Below are 8,676 nucleotides of genomic sequence, written 5' to 3'. Positions count from 1 at the left end.
AAGCAGACTAACATTTGAGGTAGGAAGTATAGCTGTTTGACATATTTCAGAATACCCTCATTTCCTAGGAAATTTAAAAATTTATTTTATAGGTGGAAAAAGAAACGTGATGAACATCATACACTAAAAAGTGGAGGTGCCCGACTTAAATCAAAATTGGATGACATCAAAGTGATGTTGCTTCCACTGCAATGTAAGTTCCCCTTCTCCATTGTGTTCCCAGTTACATGGATGCTTTGTTGTTGTCAAGTGCCATTAAGTAGGTTCCGACTCATGGTAGCAGTGGTTATGTGCCGTAGAGTTGGTTCCAACTCTGTACAAGGTTTCCGTGGCTGTAAATCTTTGCAGGAGAAGAAAGCCTCATCTTTTTCCTGCAATCGGCTGGTAGTTTTCAACTGCTGACCTTGAGGTTAGCAGCCTGACTCGTAACCACTAGCTACCTTATATAGGGTTTCTGAGGTGCGGCTGGTGGGTTCGAACCACTAGCAGTCCAGTGCTTATTCAGGGCTCCTGCATTGACCTGTGCTTTCTTGTTGTTGGTAAGTGTCATTGAGTTTGTTGCAACTCATAGCGACCCTGTATAGGGTTTCCTATGAGCGGTTGGTGAATTTGAACCGCCAGCATTGTGGTTCAAACCTACCTTGCGTTCAAGAGCATTATACCACTGTGCTACCTCCTTACTCCTGTAGCTGGTTTAGACTGTATCGCAGCAGTTAACATTTAATTCACTGTACTTTCCATTTTTTTAATCTGTCTTCTTGTCTCACAGTAAAGTTATTAACCGAATAATATCAGCACCTATTTATCCAACTCCAAATTTGAAAAATTTTCTCTTATAATCAAGAGAAAAATCAAAGAGGGAAACGGTAAATAAAAACAAAGAATTTTTATCATTTTAATCTTAGCTGCATATTGCAAAAAAAAAAAGGGCAAAAAGTTCCTTTCAAAATAATCCTGGAGCTTTTTAGCGACCTGTGAAAAACTGTTGTTAGGTGTTGTCGAATACGTTCTGACTTATAGCGACCCTATGCAAAATTAGTGATGAAAAAACTACGAGATTTGCATTAGTGAATATTGATCACCTCCTCACTCCCATACATGCACATTAAAAAGCGGCAGGATACTGGAAATCGCACCTACAATACTGCCTTCGCTTTAAGGAGAGAGATGAGCTGAGTCTTCCAACTGCAGGCGAGACTGCTGTCTTCCCCTCCCAAAATCAGCTGAATGGAACATTCCATGTGAAAGCTTTGACAGAGCAACCACTAGGAGGAGTCACATGGAGCTGGACAGTGTCCATGGCGTCTTGCGGAATGACGCAAACTTGGGTTGCCAAGGGGAGGGGAGTATGGCGTTGCGGAAGGGGTGGGGCGAAGGAAGCCGACCGGGAAGGCGGGGCGGGCGAAGACGAGGGGCGGGCGGAGAGGGGCGCGCGAACGGGGAGGGCCCAGCGTATTATGGGATGCGGCGGTGGAATGGCGCTGGGCGCGTGATTTTGAACAAACCAGGGTCTGTGTCTCGGAGGCGCCGCCGCCGCCGCGGCTACTGGGAGCCCAGGGAGCGCGGCGCGAGGAGGAGGCGGCGGCGCCGCCGGCTTTCGTGAGTGTCAGTCCATAGGACTGGGGTTTTAGAGCCGGTGGGCGGGAAGGGGGTGCCGGCCCCCTCTGCGGGGGACGGCGCGGGCGGAGGGCGCCCGACCGCCTCCTTCGGGAGCCCGGGTCGGAAGCGGGAACCTGCCTGCTGGGGGCCACTTCTCCCCATTCCCGGGGCCACAGGGTGCGGAAGGAACCGGAGCTCAGCCCCTTGCCGCCGGAGCCCGGGACGGCGGCTGTCACCGGCAGGGCTGGCGCTGGACCGGCCTGCTGCCGTTCCCGGCAGTCTGGAGAAAGGGCTTCCGCGGCTGTTGACACGCACACAGCGCGGCCCAAAAAGCCAGCCGCGTGGGCCCCAGGATTCTGGGAACCGGTTTTGCTGCTGTGTTATTTTGTAGCAGTCCCTCCTTTCCCTTCTGTCCGCCACACCGTTCTTCCTATGCCCCTTTGTATGGATCCTTCTTCCTGTGTGTCCGTTTTCCTCGCGAAGCCCATCAGCTAAATGTCATAATGTTCCCGAGGTGCAGGGGGGAAGGGAGCGGGCTGGGATTCAGCTTGGCCAAGCAACGGTAAACAACCAAGCAGAGTGCGGGTGGACAGGTCTGCCGGTGAGGCAACAAAGTTTAAAGACACTAGGGGAGACTTTACTCTTAGCGTCTAGCATACTGCATATTAAAAACGGCGATTGAGGTGGAAGGTAGAAGCATTAAGCTCTTAATTTTATCGACTTTTATACGGAGTTGTCATGCAAGCAAGGTAGGTAACTTAAATGGTGTCTTCAACTTTTGCCCCACCTGTGTTAGACTTCTTAAAAAGACAGTGCTGTTGTTTTTAAGTACTGTGGAATCACTTCCTACTCATAACGACCTTGTTTAGGTTTTCCAAGGAGCGGCTGGTGGGTTTGAATCGCAGGCTTTCCGACTACTTTGCTATTAAAGTGCCGTCTAGTGGATTCTGACTCAAAGCGACCCGGTATGGTAGGGTTTCAGAGGAGTGGTTGGTGACTTTGAACCACCGACCTTGCAGTCCAGTATATTATCCCACAGTGCCACACCAGGACTCCTAGCCCAGTGCTTATCCTATAACCACCGTGTTCCCAGTTAAAAAGACAATTGTCAAGTGCTGTCAAATTGATTATGACTCATAACCATCCTGTACAGGATTTCCGAGGAGTGGCTGATGGGTTTGAACTTCCAACTTTGTGGTTAGCAGTCCAGTGCTTATCCTACAGTGCCACACCAGAGGGGGGGCCCCCCCCCAATTAAAAAGACTGTTGTTATTAAGTGCTGTCGAGTCGGTTTTGTTTTCGACCTTAAAGCTCAATTGACTCATTTCATTGAAAGGTGTGGAATTCAGCCTTTGAAATGAATGAATACAAGATTCTTTCTGTTATCAAGCCCTGTAGCCTATGATTTCTTGTTTCTTAGATATTAAAAAATTTCCTATCTATGTTGTTTTAGTTATTTATGATGCTGCATGATGGGAGGGGTAGTTGGGATGGATGGGTAGCTATGGGGTCTTGTTCTGAAGCAGGCTGTTTATTTTCATGATACTGACAAATGTATATCAGCGGCAGATGGTTTTTTAATTTGGTGACTTAGATCCTAAAAAAGTTTGACAAAGAATTCTAGCTTATAGTTATATTTTCTGTATTTTCAGAAATTGATCATTCAGGCATTTATTTCCATAATTGGATGGGTACATTTTAAGCTCGGTCGCACTTTGATGTCTTAAAGCAATGACAAATAGAAAGTCACTGTTTCAGGACGGAATTATCAGATAAAGTATAGAGGAAACTTGTTGTTTTAGAGTTGATTTGTCAGACATGTGTTGAAATCTTTATTTAAAAAAAGAAAAATAGCTGTTCTGACTACAGTAATTACACACGGATCAGTACCTATAATTTACAAATGTTATCAGAGGTCAGACAAGGCATATGGAAATAACTCATTGTGTCAGGTAGTTCCAACAGTGAAGTAAAATGTCACAGTTGGTGAATGACATTAAAGGTCTCAATAATGCCCTCAGTTGTCTAAGATAGACATAGTGAAACATATTCCATCCTATATCTCCAGTTGCTGTTCTGAAAATGAAAGAGTATCTAGATCCCTTATTGTCCTTATGCTACCTTCTGTCTTGGCTTTTGCTCTTCAAAACAAAAATATGCCGGACTTGGGACCCCGCAGTTGGCGTGGCTTCCTTTCGCTGCCCTGCGGGACCGGCAGAAGCACCATTTTTCGTTCTGGGGTGAAAGGTCTTTGCGTAGCCTGTGTGTATTTGTGTCTCCCGTGTACATTTGAAGGTTGGCGGGGCCGGCGGGAGGCTTCCCCGGATATGTGGGTGTGTGCCTCTCGGGAGGGAGGGTCAGGGAGGGGAGGAGGAGGAAGGGGGAGGTGACTGGCGGCGGCGGCGGCTGCCCGGGCTCAGGCTGTCGGGGAAGCTGCTGAGCTGTGATGGTGATGACGAGGTGAAAATGGCGGATCTTTCGAAATACAATCCCAGCCCCTGACATACCAGAGACAGCAGCAGCAGTGGCGTTGCCACCAGGCTCCCTTCTCCGTCTCCGGGTACCCTGTAGTGCTCTAGTTAGGGCAAACTGAAAAAGGAAGCTGCTGACCTGAGCTATCCGGCCAAGGCAAAACAAGCACCGCCCGGGCTCGGAATTGCCCGGGACCTTCTGGAGCCCCCACCTTGGAGCCGGAGGGAGGAGAAAGCGGCAGCCGCTGGAGGTAGAGAAGAAGGGGTACCCGAGGGCCTCTCTGCCTGAGACCTCTGCATTTGGGGGATGGGGGTATTTGCACTGTGGATCAGCTAATGACTTGTCTGTAGTGCTAAGAATCAGTAGCCTGGTAATGACATCAACATGGTAATCTGGGTGTTAAGAGGGCTCGAATTTGCTCTTATACCTAAGGCGGCTACTGAGGCCTAGAGGAACCGCTAGTACTTATTTTGCTTTCCTGATTTGATAGTTTACATATCCACTCTGGTTAGTCAACACCAGATGATGTGAAGCAGTTTATGGAGTTCTAGGTTTCTGTAAGAAGACTGAGTATTGGCATTTTATTCTGCATTTGAGACCTGTTTGTTAGGTCATAGTTTGTAACTTAGTGGAGTGTGGATGCTCACTGTTTTTAAAAAAATTTAAACATATGGATCAATTTTGTAACAATATGTCTTTTTTTTTTTTAACGGCTCTATGTGGCGCTGCGTATTAATGCAAGGTCGATTTGAACCTCAGGATTAGTGGTTCAAGCTCATCATCCGGTCCTCAGAAGCCCTATACAGAGTTGCTATGAGTCAGAACTGACTGGATAGCACTTAACAACATCGTCCATAGAGTGGCCCCGTTTGCCCCTGTGCCATTTGGCCGTTTGGCAAATAATGACTGAAATATTGTCAGTCATATTTTATTCTGTGATTTTCAGAGAAGTTATTCCTTACTCCCCATCCATTTCATGAAGTCAGAGTAAAGTTTTGGAGTATTTTGCAATACGTTTTATAATTCAAGTGAAATATAGCCCTGGGAATTCTGTTAGCACACTAGTTTCACCTTCATTGTTATTGAAGGAGAATTGTGGTTATTGTTAAGATACTGTTTCCTTTGGCTCAATGCAAAACACTTGTTCCATGTGAGTACATTAAGTTGTTATAAAGATGAATTAACACATCTATTTGATTCTAAATATGTACTTGTTAGTCCTTTGCGTAGAAAGTTGAGAATTGGGTTGATTAATTTATGATAGCTATGGTTTAGTTTTTGCACCAGACAGCAAAGCTGTATGAACTGCAAGGTCAGTGGTTCAAGCTCACCAGCTGCTCCTCAGAAGCCCTATACAGGGTCACTCTGGGTCGGAATCGACTTGACAGCACCTAACAACAACAACAACATAGCTTAATTTGGGGTCCTGGTGCTATAGGTTAAACACTGAACTGCTAACCACAAGGTCAGTGGTTCATACCCTCCAGTTGTTTCTCAGAAACCCTATTATGGTCACTTGCATTGGAACCAACTCAACAGCACTTACCAACTACCTGGCTTAATTTAACAGAGTATCTAAAGAGCCATGTTTTAGATTGTCCTGCAGGATCCCTAATAAGTCTGTCTTTTTTCACAACTAGTAGTGTCTCTGAAATGACTGATGTTCAACCGTTTCAAGAGGTAGCATATGATGAAAAGCCAGTGATACTGAAGGAAGAAATCCAAGGTGCATTGAAGGAATTGGCAAAGAACAAGTCACCAGGAATTGATGGAATAAAAATTTAAATCTTTCAAGAAAGTGAGACGGCACAGGAGGCACTCACTCATCTATGCCAAGAAATTTGGAAGACAACTATCTGGCAGACTGATGGCAAGAGATCCATATTTGTGCCCTTTCCAAAGAGAGGTGACCCAACGGAATGCGGAAATCATTGGAGTAAAGTTTTGCTAAAGGTAATATAGAAATGGCTACAATCATACATTGATAGAGAACTTCCAGAGGTTCAAGCCGGATTCAGAAGAGGCTGTGGAATGAGGGATATCATTGCTGATGTGCGATGGATCTTGGCTGAAAGCAGAGAATATCAGAAAGATGTTTACCTGTGCTTTATTGACTACGCAAAGGCTTTTGATTGTGTGGATCATGACAAGCTTTGGACAACATTGCAAAGTATGAGTATTCCAGAACACTTAATTGTGCTCGTGAGGAATCTGTATCTGGACCTAGAGGCAGTTGTTCGAACAGAACATGGGAACACTGAATGGTTTAAAATTAAGAAAGGTGTGCGACAAGGTTGTATTCTTTCACCATACTTATTCAAACTGTATTCTGAGCAAATAATCCAAGAAGCTGGGTTCTGTGAAGAAAAATGTGGCATCAGGATTGGAGGAAGACTCATTAACAACCTGCGGTATGCAGATGATACAACCTTGCTTGCTGAAAGTGAAGAGTACTTAAAATATTTACTGATGAAGATCAGAGACCACAGCCTTCGGTATGGATTGCATCTAAATGTAAAGAAAACAAAAATCCTCACCACTGGACCAATAAACAATATACTTATCAAGGGAGAAAAGGCTGAAATTGTCAAGGACTTCATTCTTCTTGGATCACCTATCAACGCTCATGAGAGCTGCAGCCAAGAAATCAAACAACGTATTGCATTAGGCAAATCTGCACAAGACCTTTTTAAAGTGTTGAAGAGCAAAGATGTCACCTTGAGGACTAAGGTGCGCCTGACCCAAGCCATGGTATTTTCAATAACCTCATATGCATGTGAAAGTTGAACAGTAAATAAAGAAGACCGTAGAAAAATTGGTGATTTTGAGTTATGGTATTGGAGAAGAATATTGAAAGTGCCAGGGGCTGCCCATAGAACCAACAGATCTGTTTTGGAAGAAGTGCAGCCAGAGTGCTCCTTGGAGGCGAAGAGGGCCAAATTTCATCTCTCATACTTTGGACATATTGTCAGGAGGGACCAGTTGCTAGAGAAGTATATCATGTTTGGTAAGCGGAGGGTCAGAGAAAAGGAGGAAGACCCCCAGCGAGATGGATTGGCCAAGTGGCAGCATCGATGGACTCAAGCGTGGCAATAGTAGTGAGGTTGGCCCAGGATCGGGCAGTGTTTCGTTCTGCTGTGTATAAGATCGCTATGACTCGGTACTGACTCGATGGCACCTAACAATATAACAACAACAACAGTGACTCTGAAAAGTTACATGTAAATCACATTACATTCATTTGGGACTACCCTTTTATTCCCCTCCCCCCACACACAACTTTTATGGTAGAAGAGTTGTTGTTGTTAAGTACCTTGGAGTTGGTAGAAGAGTAAGAGACAGGAAAAATTTTTAAAGGAAATACTTGAGAGATACTTTATATCTAGTTAGTGAAGTTTTAAGAATCATTTAAATGTTCTTGTATTATGTAGTAGGAATTTGTTTTCATTTTACGTCATTTATATTGCAGTTATTTGGGCTGCCCCAACCCAACTGCTAAATTAGTAAGTTGTTCTCAAGTGCCATCGAGTGGGTTCTGATCCATAGCAACCCTATAAGATAAATAATTTAAAAAATAAGTTAAAGAAGATTATAATGCATTTTCATTCATTTTCTTTTCATCTTAGTGTGTTACTTTTGTTATTCTTTGTGATGGTCTTCAAAGATCAGTTTTCAGGGTTGGGTGGTTAGAACTTGTCTGTTAGTAATTAAAAGTATGTTAGAAAAAGTGGAGAGTTATGCCATTGGAGATAGTCCCCTGTCCTTTCTTCCCCCCATTACTTCTTCTTAAACGTATGTTGAAATAGAGATAACTATGTTGTCTATTATGTCCTAGACCTGGCAGACAAAATAACCTCAATATTACTGCACCAGGTGAACCTCCAGTTTAAGAATCACTAAAGGTAAATTGGATCATTTGATAGGCCCTAATGCAACAGGCCTTGAGAGTTAAAGAAAAATTTTGAGTAGGAAAGTGTCAATCTCAGAGATGTACTCTAAGGAGATAAATCCTGTAGCTGTTATGTAGGATGACTAGTAGCTGAGAAGAGATGGAGGTAAAAATACTGTAGTCTCTGAGGCTATCACTCTCCTGTTCAAAAATTTTTGTAGCTTTCAAGGCCTTCTGTATTAGTGGCACAATGGCTAAGTGCTTGGCTGCTAACCAAAGGATTGGCTATTAGAACTTACCAACTACTCTGATGTGGCACTATGGGATAAGCACCGGACTGCAAGTAAGGTCGGTGGTTCAAACCCAACAGCCACTGCTTGGAAACCATATACAGGGTTACTATTCCTATACAGGGTCACTATGAGTTGGAACCGACTCCACAGTACTTAACAACAACAAGAAGCCATTCTGCAGGAGAATAGACGTGGAAATCTGCCACTGTTTATGATCCAGTTTAGGAAACCCTGTGGGCATAGTTCTACTCTGTCCAGTAGGGTAGTGATGAGTTGGAATTTACTACAGGCACACGATGACTAGCTTCAAACTTTGCAGATTTGGAAGCTATAGATTGCCTTGGGGAGGAGGCATTGTGAAAGGTGTAATCTGCATAATACATGAGGGGGCTTCAAAAAGTTTATGGGAAAATTCCATTATTA

General features: G+C 44.3%; 1 protein-coding gene across 3 annotated transcripts in view; it reads left to right on the top strand.

The window, feature by feature from the left end:
- Window positions 1-1,509: 1,509 nt before the first annotated feature.
- Window positions 1,510-8,676, top strand: part of LIN54 (lin-54 homolog (C. elegans)) — a 109,819-nt gene continuing 102,652 nt past the window's right edge. Inside the window, exon 1 of one of the 3 annotated variants that reach the window (XM_006877752.1) lies at window positions 1,510-1,599. The gene's annotated coding sequence lies outside the window, so the exon portion shown is untranslated. Of the gene's footprint in view, window positions 1,600-4,042; window positions 4,322-8,676 lie in introns of those variants that run through there. The other 2 variants (XM_006877750.1, XM_006877751.1) reach the window with 2 other exon arrangements.

The sequence above is a fragment of the Chrysochloris asiatica genome, unplaced genomic scaffold (assembly GCF_000296735.1).
Source record: "Chrysochloris asiatica unplaced genomic scaffold, ChrAsi1.0 scaffold00588, whole genome shotgun sequence".
NCBI lineage: Eukaryota > Metazoa > Chordata > Mammalia > Afrosoricida > Chrysochloridae > Chrysochloris > Chrysochloris asiatica.
This window is presented reverse-complemented; position numbering and strand designations above follow the sequence as displayed.